This window comes from Sphaeramia orbicularis, chromosome 3 (genome assembly GCF_902148855.1).
Source record: "Sphaeramia orbicularis chromosome 3, fSphaOr1.1, whole genome shotgun sequence".
In the NCBI taxonomy this organism is placed as follows: domain Eukaryota; kingdom Metazoa; phylum Chordata; class Actinopteri; order Kurtiformes; family Apogonidae; genus Sphaeramia; species Sphaeramia orbicularis.
The window spans coordinates 33,565,857-33,580,648 of NC_043959.1; the positions used below are offsets into that span (position 1 = coordinate 33,565,857).

The window sequence follows — 14,792 nt, forward strand, 5'->3', positions numbered from 1 at the left end:
AACAGTGGCTGTCTGCTGGCTTTAGTGATTACAGGCTTGAGGGGACAGGTAATCAGGTCATGGTTACACTGTCACCCTGTCACACTGCTGAGACCACAGGGAGCATATGGATGGAAGAACTCGTTCATCTACCGTCAGTTATATCCTAACAGATGGAGATAACCTGCATATTGTCTGGGGTAGATTCAATCTAACATTTCTTTGCTGCAGTATAATGCAATATATTTGTGATTTTGTGATCTTCCAGGGCTGTTTAGTCAAAATATGTCTATGACGGTAATGATAGTAGACCTTAAACACCTCCAAGACTATGGCGTTTATGTACATTTATTCAGCTGTGCCATAGAAGTTTCTGGCTTGTGTCAGCAAAACGGTAAAAACTACAAGAATATAAGCAGTTTAACACATTTTTCATTCCTTTTTAAAGTCTCTTGAACCACTGTCTGAAAAAGAAAAAGGCTCAAGCATGTTGTCATAGCAAAAACTGCAATGACATCTCATAAAATCACTGACATAGATCACATTATCCAAGTATGGACGTAAGTGAAATAAACAAATACTGTGTGTGGTTGTTGAAACACATTCAGAATTAGTTTATTTTGTGGCTGTTTGTCTTTCTTGTGTATTCATGGCAGCTCTGACCCATAATGCCTCATTCAACCCTGGTCATGTGACACCTACATTGAAATAAAACTCACATAAAGAACACTACTACTATAAACCACATATTATTTTAAGGTGGTATGATACATATCTTTAATCAAAATAACCCCTTTAACATTTAATTTCTCTTACATTTTAATTCATTTTTAATGGCTGTGTGAACTCAAATAATTATGAGCTTATGACAGAAACGTATTAAATAAACATCTCAGTGAAACATGTCTCCGAGCCAGTTATAACCGTACTTAATGCTATCATGCAGGGAGTTTGTATAAAGGCCTGTTACCTTGAAGTCAGTAGAGGAAATGAACAAAATTACTTGAATACCAAGGCCTAAAAACAACAGTAGTGCCGAAACAGTTTTTCTAAGAAGTAAAATGTTATTTCTGCATGTCTTTGTTTTGTTGTTATACTCTATCTGTAACTCAGGCGTTTCTGACTTTTTGGCTTTGGCTCCGACACAAAAACCTCCACACCCATTGTTTATGATTCATTGATAAGTTTTAAGGAAACTCCTAATATTTATGTCATTTTCATATAACAAATGATAAATGGTGATGATGGATGACGTTAGTAAGCTCGCTTCATTATACATTTCAACCAAGCCCTCATTGTTTTGTTGTCATCACAGAAATTATCAACTTGTATGTTGTTTAATATAATGATCCATTGAATACTTTCTGTTGTTGATGTGCAGTTTTGTACGGTGATGACCTAATGAGCATGGAAGGAAAGAATTATGAAAGGTCTAATGAATATAAATGAATGTAAAAGTCTAATGAGAGCATATTGTACTTACAAACTGTTCGGGAAAAGGCAAATATGTTTATTTTAGTGCTCATACCTTCTTTGTGCTACCAAAAAATGGCCAGAAAAATCAATTCTTGCAAGTTTAAGAAATGAAAAAGCATCAGATGTTGTAGAATTAAACTCCGCCAACAGCTGATTTACAGAGTTAACCCCTTGTGTATCATGTCACATGTGGCTTTGTGGCTCTGTACGGTGTCCATGTGTTCCCCAGTGGTATTTCCTTTCCCTCCTAGTTTCCCTAATGATAGAATATTTGGGGCCTTGTGGTAAACAGAAATAGCAACACTTCTGTAGGACAGACTTCTCTTTTTGCGCCACACGCAGAAGAAATAGAGGCGTCTGTGTGTGTGTGTGTGTGTGTGTGTGTTAGTGTGTTTTATTAAGAAGCTATTTTGAGCACTCCATGACTGACTGAGAAAGTTTTTTTTTTCTTTCTGGTCAATTACATGGCCTGCTTTAGCCTGTGCTGCTCGTCTGTGGACTAATGCATTTCTTATCCACTTTGATTAGCTGTGGTGATGTCTGGCTAAACCAATGACACACTGTATCACACATAGCAGAGAGGATGAGTGGTTTAGCTGACTCCTCTTGCAGTGAAGGCTTGTTGTGTGCTTGTCACCTGTCTGCTGATGCGAAGATCCAGATTGATGTGATTATAGATGCACATAAATCATCAACTTTAAATTTTTATGGCCCACGTGGAATATCCCCATCTCCCTGTGATGTGATTGTAGGGACACGTATATAAGCAGAAGTGTGCACGTGTGCGTCTGTGTCTCATTTGAAGGGAAAAGCAGTGTGTTATCAATGGGAGAAATGCTCTTAAGAGGTGAATGACTGATCTAATTTAATCTCAGAGATGCAGCATCATTTTCCTTTGTTGCCAACCAAAGCAGTAAACAGTTGCCGATGTCCTAAGATCAGAAACAGAGAGATGTTTTTTTCTTTTGTTTCAGAGTCTCTGCATGAAGCTCATCTCGACCTGTCCTCCAACTTGAAGAGAAGTCATTCCTCCTGTCAGTGTTCCCAGGTAACATTCGACATTTGTTTATTAAATCTTTCATTGTTCTTGCTTTTGTTTTTCTTGTAAGAGCTGCTACAAAAACCAATAGGACAGTCTTGTTTGTCGTTTTACATTTGAACAGTTTTGTTAAAAGAGCTTATCTCGTTGAACAAGGGTGTGGCAAAATATTCTGTTTTGTGGTATGAAATCAATGCTCAAAGGCATGTAGTTATGAAGTATCGTGGCAAAAGGTGTTTTTGCTCTGATTTTATGTCAGTTTACATTTCATAGAGCACTGTAATAAAATGCAACCTTAAATTGTATATTGAAATGGAGAGACAGTCACCTGGTTTACAGCCATGAATCTGATGGATTCTGGACTGTCACTGGTCATTAGAGCTGTCAATCACCTGCTTTATTATAATCAAATGAGTGATTAAAACACACTCATTAGAAAGATGATGAATTGAACACAAATCAAAATAAGTATGTCAGCTCAACATCCCACCAACTAATGGGGGAGGGGCTAATGACTTATACCACAACCTACAGAAATATATTGAATCATGATGCACATTATTCTACCAGATTCTTACCAATGCACAGACTCATTTCTTATTATTATACGTATGTCAAACCTTTTTCCTGTGGCTTTGGACACAACAGTCCAATATCACAGTAATTCATAGTGGTTTTATAATTGAAATTCAACTCTGCTCCTTGTGGTTCACATTACTTTTCAACTGCATTTATACATTTAGGGTTCAGAGAAAATATAAATCTGTTTTTATGTGCATCTTTTGTGCAAGGAAGATTGTAATCATGTTTATTGTGTTGAGCATCAGCATTGCCTTCCAGCAGTGAAAGGCTTTGGTTGATGTTTGATTGATTTGATTGAGATTAGATAAAAAATCCAATGTAAACTCACTGCTTGGAAATCTCTCCTCTCCCCTTTTTTTCCTCTCCTCCCCTCGCTGTGGTTTCTGGAGGAGCTCCTAATCTATTGCACTCGTGAGCTCTTCCTGCAGGGTCACCCAATAATCAGGCCTATGCCGGTCGTTCCAAACCAGTCAAACCTCTGGCTGCCTGCCGTCTGACCACTGGGCCACACACCCGCACGTTTGATGCTAAAAATGCCACAGAGGAGCACAAAAATTACACACAGTAAATACAGAAATCAAATAAAACAATTTCCAAATATTAGCCCTGCAATCCACTTTCCTGCAGTCACATAAAACGGCCTTTGTTACTCCGAGTAAATAGGTTTCCCCCTGCTGTGCCAACTTAAACAGTATGTTGGGTCAATGGCAGCATGGCTTGGCTTAATTAAACTCAATGTTGATTTGCAGAGACGGGGTCCAGACCAGAAAGTGGTTTGGATCGGCTCGGAGCTGTGACACTTGTCCTTAATGGTGCCAACATTTTACTGATGCTGGCTGTACACGCAGACACTTCATGCTGAGCTGAGGAACACATTATATGACCAACTTCCACACGCTAACATTAGTAGCATGTTGAGCAAAGAGCCTGTTGTTTCAGTAATAAATAATCTACATCTGCTCCTTATCAATCATACATTAAAGTAAACAAAGGAAATCAATCTCTGAAATTAGGGAGACTCTATGTTTGTACTAGGCCTGTAACGGTACACGTACTGAACCGAACCGTTTCGGTACACACCTGTTCGGTTCGGTGCACAGCTGTACCGAAACGGCACAGTATGTTTAGAAAAAGAAAAAGAAACGAAAGACGTTGTTTGATGCAGAACTTTTAATCCATGCAAGTTCCACACGGACATATTGAAGGACGCACACATTGACCCGAAATACCAAATAGCAGCTCATATAAGGTAAAAAAACAACAACAACAAATATGATGTGAACCTGGAAGGAAGAGACTGAAGACCCTCCACCATCATTACAGTCCCATCTGGGATCAGTTCAGGTCCTGGTGAAAGACAACAACGAGGAAAGAGATGTTAATAAGACGGACGTTGTTTGCTGCCTATGAACTACGGTAGTTCTAAAACACTGACACTAGCTCTGTCTCTCTCTCTCTCTCTCTCACACACACACACACACACACTGTATAACAGAGGAATAGAACCCGGAGTTGGACATTGAAAGAATATAAAGTTTCCCTTTCGTTTCACGCCAGCGTTAGTTACATTAGTTATGGACCCCCCCACCCCCACCCCCACCCCCCTGGCTCTGACCAAAAAAAAAAAAAAAAAAAAAATTCCCCCGACAAATCGCACCCTGCACGCGCGCGCGTGTACACAAAGTGGCATAACCAGTTTGTTCTCTTTCCTAAAATAAATAATTTGGTTAATTTTTTGTCGTCAAAGTTTCTCTTCAGTTTGTTTAAACAGAATACCAGTTTGTCCTCTTGTTAATGGTGCACTTCATGTGGAATTTTTTTGGTATTTTTATGCAGAATGTGAAGTGATAGAACTGTGATTAGATTTTTAATGTTTGTTCAAAACTACCTGTCAGAGAAAAGTGCAATACTAATGTTTAAAATACATTTAATCATATTAATTCATTTTATTTTCTATTTGATTTATAGCAGCATAATTATATTATTCCTGTTTTTCTATATTCTATTGTGTCCAAAAATTGGGGGAAAATTTTTCAAAAATTCATAAATGTATTAAAGACATTTTGAGGGGTTTTCTTTCTTCCCGCACTGAACCGAAAAAAACGAACCGTGGCTTTCAAAACCGAAAACGTACCGAACCGAAAATTTTTTGTTTTGTTACAGGCCTAGTATGTACCCTCATATGCATATCACCAGAAATATATGCACCTCCTGCAGTAGACTGTTTGTCCCAAATAATGACACAGATTAAAGATTATGGATCTAATATTGAGTCACATTTAGTGTTTAGTATACAGTTTCCAAATTTCCAAAAATCTGCATAGTCATCAAGATTGCAAAATGTACGCTTCTATTCTACTCACGTGCCAGGATGTTTCAGTGTTTTTGGATCCCTACTAGAGCTGCACAATATATCGTTTGAGCATTGTCATCGCAATGTACGTGTGTGCAATAGTCACATTGCAGGCCCTGCAATGTAGGAGGCAAATGAACTCAACGTGATCTCATCTAATTTTAATCTCAGTACCTGACACACACTGCACGCAGCGATCCACCAATCACAACTGTCCGTAATCAGTTTGTCGAAGCAGACCACACCCCTGCACATGGAGTGAGTTGCTAGTAACAACATTGAAAAAGAGCAACGAACAAGGGAAAATCACAAAAAAAAACAAAGACTTGGTGCCAAAAAGAAAGGCAAAGTCAGTTATCTGGAATTATTTTGGCTACAAGAAGGATGATATTGAAACACGTGTTCTGTGTTGACAGTGCCCTCCACCTGTTGCCACAACGACAGGAAACACAACTAATTAGTTTGACCATTTACGTCAGCGCCACACAGCTATTATATCCTCCTGAGTATTATCCCCGGGGTAAAAAAAAATTGCAATGTCAGTTTTTTCCAATATCGTGCAGCCGTAATCCCTACATAATTCTTACTTTAATTAATAGTGTGTTTACTATTTGTACCCTTAAAAGCCATTATAATTGAATTCTGAAACAAAATTCTCAAAAGCTGCTTCATAGTGATAAACTGAAACACATTTCACTGTACATTTGTCAACTCATTTGCATTCTTTTAGCTTTGAGGAGTAGCAAGACTGGCATAGACATAATAAACCAGATATTTATTGTGACCAGTCTAAAGCTGACTTTAAAGGTGGGGTCTGAGATCTTGGAACAACGGTTTGAGCTAGCTACATTTTGAAAATACTCAGTTCAAAAGTCCAAACCCCTTTCTTCAGATGTCCCTCTGAAGCCACGCCTCCAGAGTGGTGGCACGCGCAATGCTTGTTCCCGAGGGTTCACAAGCACTGCACACCAACAATTCGCCGGCTCTGCTCTGCTCCGTACCCGGGTTGGGCTCCGACGCCGTCTACAGTCCGGTCCGGCTGAACCATCTCCGACACTGGCTGAGGCTCCATTCCCTGCTCCGGTCCCGTATGCCTCGGGCTCCTACCCCGACTACGGCCCCAGCTGAGCCTCCGGCTGACGTATCCATGCAGACCTCATTCAGTTTCCTCTAACACCCCCACTCTTCCAGAACAGCCCCAGTTCAGACCTATGTGACTAATGTTACATTTCCTCGTGGTTTATGTTAGTGACAAAACAGTTTGCTGGTGAACTCTCCATCCTATTATAACTAATATAGCCAAGCTCTGGCTACGCTTCCTGTACAAGGCTCCAGCCTCTGGGAAGGAGAAGAGGGGTTATGCGCAGAGGGGGGAAGGGGTGAATGGCAGTTGAGTTTGATAGACATATCACCATTCAATCATTTCGAGTGGGCGCTCAAAATGATTGGATGGTGTTTTTTCAGTCCTGCCCGTTCCACAGGTGACTGATTTTTAAAATTTTTTTGTTAGAGCATTTAATTAGTTAGTTGTAATCAGGGTGTGAAGGGGATTTTAAGGAATATAATAAAAAATACTCCAGAAAAACATCTCAGACCCCACCTTTAACTGTGTGACCTTTAAAAGAATGAACTTATTGCTCTTTATTCATATCATTGGCATAACGCTCTGGACATGTCATAGCATAAGTTACCACAGCAGTGTTAGAGAACACATGTAGCCTCTTCTGAAAATATTCTGCCATCTCACAGCTAGCTATATAGCTAATGCCAAATCAAGCAGCAGCGGGGATGGATTAATGATAGAAATGACTGATTCATGACCGACTGATGTGATACATTATTTCAGATCAGTCATATCAGAGTTTCTATTCGCCCAAAGCTAACATGGATGGGATTCATGGACACATTGTGCTTATTGGTGTAAATGGTCCTCATCTGTAGATGTCCACTTTTAATGATACTGGGTGAAATTCTTCTCACCCTACGAGCCACATTGAGAACAACTGTAACATGCATTTTTTTCTCTTTTTTTATTTAAAGAGAAATAACAGTGAGCAGACACATATAAAACTATAAAATTATGCTGGAGAACTTGTGGATTATTACATGAAATTATACTTTATTATGATAATATTATATACTTTTTTTTTTTACTGAGGACCTTCTGGTTGGGATATGAACAGTTTCATTCTTTCCAAACATGGCAGCGGTGCTACCGTGGCCAATAACAAGCAATAATTTTCATTACTTTTGAACAAAGACAGATTGAGAGTGGTAAATCATGCTTGTATAGAGCCTCTCACTGAACTCCTCTGTCCTTTACATGCACCAACCTGAAAAAGACTCTGCAGAATTTGTCTATTTAGCCAGTAATCTGTATGTGTGTGCAGATGTGAAATGGGAGGTGGGGGGGCATGAGATTGCCTGGAGGACCCCCAGGATAGAGGCCTCAGATCTACTTACCATCGCTCCACAACATAAAAAGGAAGAAATCACTTTGCTGAAAGCACAGAATTTTGATGAGAGCAGGAACAAACAAAATAGTTAAAGAATTCATTATAATATCATTTAGTAGATCAAAAGATTGGGCTGAGGCTACAGATATTTCCCAGTGATGGAGTTCTGTGGCTCTGCAAGCTCATCTGCACTGAGCACAAGAGGGGCAAAGAAAACTTCAGAGAGTTCATTAAATGTACACCTAAATCTGTGCAGTTTTACTGCTGTGACACTTTAATAAAGCGTACATCCCCCTGTGGAGTTTTAAAGAATAGCAGGGTGAAACTAATGTAGACATTTGGGTAATATATTATTTAAAGGTGTGCTATTTTTTTTAAGCTTTTTGTTTAAATTTGTTCATGAAGCACAGTTACACACCTCCTGACTAAACCCAAATTATGTTAATGACACATTTTTAACAACATGAAAATATTATGGAATATAGGCAATATACAGTCTAGACTGGTTCTTCTGCCACTTTGACTTGGTCTGATGGCACATACATATATGAAGGTTTGTCACTGTGTCTGAGTTACTAAACAAAGACTCCATTTTCACGTGGTTTCACAATGTCATCTGCATCCACTGGTATGCAGAATGCAAGGTGTAAATACGTTGTAATCAAATTTTAATTGGATCTGCATCACAGCTGGAGATAGTCTAGTCTTACATTCATGGTGCATTTATTAAGGTGTAAATGTAATTTGTACAGTCAGCTCACATCTATACCATAATGTTTGCATATAAATAACTTAAATTGATTTGCTTCTTTACAAGATCATTATTCTTCATGGACTTAGGACTTGGAACTTTGACCTGCTTAATATATGTATGTGTTGATGTTGTGGTCGAGGCCAAATTGGACGTTTTTTACAGAAACAGATTCCTTTATGGAGACATTTCATAACAAATATGAGAGCAAATAAACCTGGCTGCAATGCAAATAGGAAACAAGAAAAACATCCAAAGATTGTACATCATGATCTTAAAGATAATAAATCCAAAAGCAAGTGATGAAGAAAAACGGATCCATTTTTCAGGGAGCAGAGCCAGACACCAACAGAGATAATAACTCAAGAGAGTAAATGAATTGAGTAATTTGGCTAATGTTGACCTTACAATGGACTTTTGTTATAAACAGATTATGTTGCTAACAATGTCATGTTATAATTTATTTTTTGACAGAGATTTGATCTCAATGACTATAGCAAAAAACATTAAAAATACCAGGTGTGAATGCAAAAATAAGGCACAACCATTTGTTATCTGTATAACGTGTATGAATCCAGATGGGGTTTTTAATTCCAAGTGTAAATGAGGTCTTAGACTTTTCTTACATGTATGGATTTCACTTGCCACATTCAACAAAACTAACATTGCATTATTAGTTTACATAATTACTGTATTTTATTACCACCATTATTGTGCATTGCCATATCTTATCATCAGTTACTTTATTATTACAACACCACTGATGTGATTGCACATTGAGTTGTGTTGCTTTTAATGGAGTTACCACCTTTGAAAATTACCTTTCATTATTTGGCCTCATGCAAGAACATCTTTGTATTTTAACTTTTTTTTAAATTTTCATTTTAGTGTAATGTGCTCAAATGTGCTTAAAGATGATGAATTCAGCCTGTGTTATCAGGTATGTCAAACACAATATTAAAATCAAAATGCTTAATAAACGGTGAATGCAGTCACTCGTACGTGGCATTTCGGAACAAATTTGTTAGAATGAATGGTTCTTGTATAAAGCTCATTGACTTCACTCTTTGGGACTGATAACGGGACTGATCCTGCCAGGACTTCAGTGTCCTTGAAATGAACTGTTTGGGTGCAGTTGAGACTTGGAATATACCATTTTAACTTTAGTAGCCCAGCAAATCTGCGGTCTCATTTTCCTGTTATAAATATCATCCTGCACACGCTGCATGATTATAGTTTGGAAACGGGTCATTTAGAAATGTCACTACACTGGAGTCCAATAGCCTTTGACAGTTTTTTCACCGATAGATATCTAGGGAATCATAACAAGAGAAAAGAGAGAAAAAAGTCAGTTGTTCAGCTGAAGACCAATTAGAGTTTTTTTATGAAAAGAACAGAGAGCATAGAAGGGGAACCGTATTTTACAGGGCAGCTTGTGTTTCAATCTGTGTTGCAGGCATGACATCAGTGTCTCTGTGTTGAGACAGGAAAATCTTATCCCACTGCCACTGTCATAAAAGCAACACAATAATGAATTGACATCACAGTGAGCCAGTAATTAAATGAGCAGACTGCTGTCCTGGAGTTTTTACTAGCTGCGTATGAAGGCTGGAAGATTGTGAGTAACAGTGCAGAGGAAACTGTGCCAGTAAGTGAAGTCCTGAAGTTCTGAGCTCGTCCATAGTGTCAAATAAGTATGATGTTACACTTTTGTTGTCATGGTTTTGTTTTCCCATGACATATGTTAGACCTGTTCAGTATCAATAGCAACTTTGATTAATATAGTTTGTGCTGTACTCTGAAATATGACAAAATACATGTAAGAATCACTTTGCATGAAACATTACAGAATGGAAACTTGTTCAGTGTAGATATGATTAATACACATCAATAATCATATCTTGTAATTAATAACACTGGGTTACAAAAAAATGTTTTTTGCAAGTTGTCTAGGTTTTTTCAACTGAATTAGGACCATTTTGCACCTCTAAATCCAAAAATGACAACTGTTTTTCTCAATCAGGTCAGGTTTTTTTTTGCTAATTTGATTTTGAATAATTTGATCTTCTCACAAAATTGATTACATTTTTGTGACTTTATCAGCTGATTTTATATATATATATATATATATATAGTTCTCACCCAAAATAGGTTTTAAGAGAAAAACAATCATTTTCTAACAGGATGTATTTATTATTTATTATGTATTCACCGCAGATGTAGCAGAATACATCAGGCTTGTTTTTGCAAGATCTTCTAGTCGAAGCCATTTCATTCACCTGTAATATTAAAAAAAACATTAATCATAAATTGGCAGAAGTAAAATCTTCAGAACTCGTTTAATGCAAGAAATATGAAAGAATTTTGTATCATATGATGTGAAAATGCCCATAAATGTAAGCAAAAATGTTAAAAAGCCAATATGTAGCATAGTTCAGAAAGTTGACCTGATTGAGCAAAATTAATGTGATTTTTGGATTCAGCACACCAAAATTATCCTTAATCAGCTCAAAAAACTTAAACAATAAATTTGTTGTTGACCAGTGTAATTAAAAGATATGATGAATGATAAATAGTACCGACAAATTAACATTGTTTTGTTTCAAAATATTAATTAGGTTACTGATTGTGTTATGCAGCTATGAAGTTTATTTAGAAGGATGTGCATGGTTAGTAGGGGTCCCATCTAAATACACTCTGTGCAGCACGTGCAATAGTCTGTTTGAAAATTGTTAATTTTTCTTGAAATATTAATGTCATTTTCCAGTGGAGTGTTTCTGCTTAGAACTAGAAACTACATGAGTATGCAAATCTCCACCAAGGAAGCTAAATCCTCTGCAATCACATTATATGTATGCCACCATGATGTAAAACACTTAACACCAGTTAAAATCTGAAAGGAAAAAAAACTGCACATCTTGAGACATAATGAATTTTAGAAACTTGTATATCAATCAGTCAATCAATCAGATGAACTGGCTGAGATACAAATATAAATCTGTTTTTCCCCATGCTTAAAAACAAACATTTTTGGAATTATGCTTTTTTTTTCTCCGACCCTTGACCTAGAATGACTGCAGTAATAACTTAAGGTCTTTATAACTGGTTTTAATATGCCAAATATGAAATCAGGAGCACGCTGTGACCACTTTTCTGCAGTGATTTTGGATGGATATAAGCTTGTGTAATTTATTGTTCCTGCACTATAATGGTACTGTGGATGAAATGGCAGTTTTTGGTCTTCATTTTCCTTTTTGGAACCTTACCTTGATTACTGTATGATGTAACTGTCACACATGTAAACCTTTCATTCACGCAGCTCAAATGATATACAGGGTGTCCACAAAGTCTCTTTACAATTTAAAACATTTATTGCAAAAGCAAATGATGAGATATGTTGTATCAGATCTGTTCTATTTACTCAGTGGTTATCACAGTTTTTAATCACATTGTGGGATCATGTGCAATCGAATCATTGGTCCATTTTTCTTCAATGAGAGATCAGTTACCGCAAACGTTCACCTTGAGCTTTTGACTGAATATGTGGCACCATAACTGGATGACCTTCAGCCAACCATCACTTTCCAGGTAGATGGTGCACCACCACATTGGGGACTACATGTTGGTGGGTTTCTTAATCAAACATTTCCAGACCGGTGGATCGGAAGAGATGGTCCAATTCTCTGTTCACTTCGTTCACCACATACCACTGCCCTGGACTTCTTTCTGTGGGGTTATGTTAAAGATATCATGTATTGAACAAAGATACGGGACATCGACGACCTGAAGCAAAAGATCACTGACGCCATTGACACCATTGATGAGGCTATGATACAGCCAACATGGAAACAGATTCAGTATCGTCTTGATGTGCTTCATGCAACTAATGGTGTCCATATAGAGGTGTATTAAATGAGGCAAAAAAACTTCAGTATCTGTTTTCTATGTTGTAATAATTTCTACAGATTTTTCTATTCTTTTGCTTTTGTAATAAATTTTTTAAGCGGTAAAGAGACCTTAGCTGTTGTTTGAGTTGGGTTTTGGCTTGGTTGTATATGAGCAAACTCTTACGTACAGCAAATTAAACTGTCAATAATATACAAACACACTCATGCACCATATAGCCCTTACAACACCATTTCTCTGTGTTAGTACCTCATAAACAGTTACAGAACGTCTTAGTCCTCTGACTGACTGGGGGTCGAATGGTATGGCAGATGACAGTTTAAGCCATCTAATCTGGTCGGCCTTCAGCCTGGCATTAAATGACTGTGCTGCTGGCCGAGTAAGATGAGTTTAATTATTACATTTCAGGCAAGAACTCATTAGCTCATTGACCTGAAAAGCAGCAGAGGCCAGCGTCGATACTCAGGCAGCGTGATTCCAGGGGCTAGCCTGCCCGAGTCGGTGAAGAATTAATCACAGTCCATGCTCCTGCTGTGCCTGGCAGCAGACACCAACCACACTTAGTTTTCCTTGCTCCTGTCTTGCTATGAAACCCGTGTTCCTGTCATAAAAAAACCCCAAAAGACGCTGAAGTGGAACATTTGAAGATTTATTTTACTGAATCTCAGGTTTTGTCATTGGGCAGATTTACAAGGAGACTCATTGCAGCTGTTGTTGTTGACTATGACGTGTGATTTAACTTCTGCTTATATAAAGACTGCGCATTGTTCAGAGCATTATTTGCATAAGAAAATGCTAATTTCACCGCTGCTTCTTTTAACTCTCTTCAACTCCATTATGTTTTTACATAAATTGTCACTCGCTTTCCTCACTTCAAAGAAAACTCACATTCAGAGCAGGGTGTGTGGGGAGGGTCGGCACATTGAGTGCTACAGTAAACAGCGAAGTGTTAAACACTACAGCCAGTAAACAAGCCTGATCTCACTCCGCCTCCCCCGGGGGAGCAGGTCCACCACGAAGCATGCCTGTTTACCATGTATAAGTTCCCTTAAGAACTTTTATAACAACTCCATTTATGAGAACTTCAAAGAATGTCTGGGCTTGCTCTGGGGGAAGAAGAATCTTCTATCAGTCTGCCTCGTTATGCCGTGGGCAAGAAAACCTCTCTCTCTTTCCCTCTCTCTCTTTCTCTATGCTGATGGATATGATGCAAATAAGGTGGTAGAGGAAGAACGACAGGATTGAGCAAAGAGGAAAGCAGAAGAGAGCAAAGAAATGAGCAAAGCTGCAGGGAATGTAAAGATACAAATAAGACGTGTAATATGTGCCATTGGTCTTTAACACTTTTGCAAACAGGGGTGAAACAGAGACTCTTTCATCTTCCAGCAAAGGCCAAATTTCATCATGGCTGTTTCTGCACTCAACTCTGTAATCTGAACAAAAATGATCTTTACTCATGCATGGGCAGTGGACAGTGGTTTCTTTATTCTGCTGGTAGCAGGTAACTCCCTCCCTACTAGTGGTGCATGCTGGGTAGCATCAGCTTGACGCCTCATTGATCCAGTGTTGGACTGAGTGGAGCAGAGGTTATGTTGGGGTCAACACAATTAGAGATGAAACCATGGTCATTAATGAGGAGGAGGGATGAAAGGATTCCCAATTACTCTTTGCTGCTTTGTACAGAAAACAACCTGGTGCTGTTAAGACTCAGCGTGATTAACCTTCAGCAGCTGTAACTTTGTTTAGTCTTTACATGAGAAGAAGGAGGTGGCTAATTAGTGCTCAGGAGGTTAGAACCGTTATTTTTGACACTTATCGTTGACCCTATTTATTGGGGTTTATTACAGTCAAGAGGCCATTGTTAGAGCGACTCTGTCATGCATGTTTGCGGATGGAATCACAAAGAAGCTGTCACTGTAAGATCAAAGTGTGAGGAGAGTGAATTTAAGCTCAGCTGATTGAAAAGCATGTGTGTGAAAGGAGTGGTGGTCATGGTTGTGAAGGTTAGGAGGAGGGGATTTTTACTGATGCTCTCTCTTTCACTGCCAGCAGGAAGGTCATAATGCAGGAAGTGCTGATTATTAGCTGTGACAACTAAAAGGAAGTTGACTGTATGGAGCAGTTTGCCTCTGCTGTTTGTCCCTACAATGATTCTATACATCAGTAAAATGCTTTTAAACTCCTTTAAGTCTTACATACCAGAATTAGGGATGCACCGATACCACTTTTTTCCAGACCGAGTATGAGTAC

At 38.4% G+C, this 14,792-nt stretch overlaps 1 protein-coding gene across 2 annotated transcripts in view; it reads left to right on the forward strand.

Moving 5' to 3' along the window:
* The window catches only part of LOC115412165 (myocyte-specific enhancer factor 2A-like), a 59,760-nt gene that overhangs the window by 5,974 nt on the left and 38,994 nt on the right, over nucleotides 1-14,792 (forward strand). Inside the window, exons 1-2 of one of the 2 annotated variants that reach the window (XM_030124520.1) lie at nucleotides 258-276; nucleotides 2,430-2,503. The gene's annotated coding sequence lies outside the window, so the exon portion shown is untranslated. Of the gene's footprint in view, nucleotides 1-257; nucleotides 277-2,429; nucleotides 2,504-14,792 lie in introns of those variants that run through there. The other variant, XM_030124505.1, reaches the window with a different exon arrangement.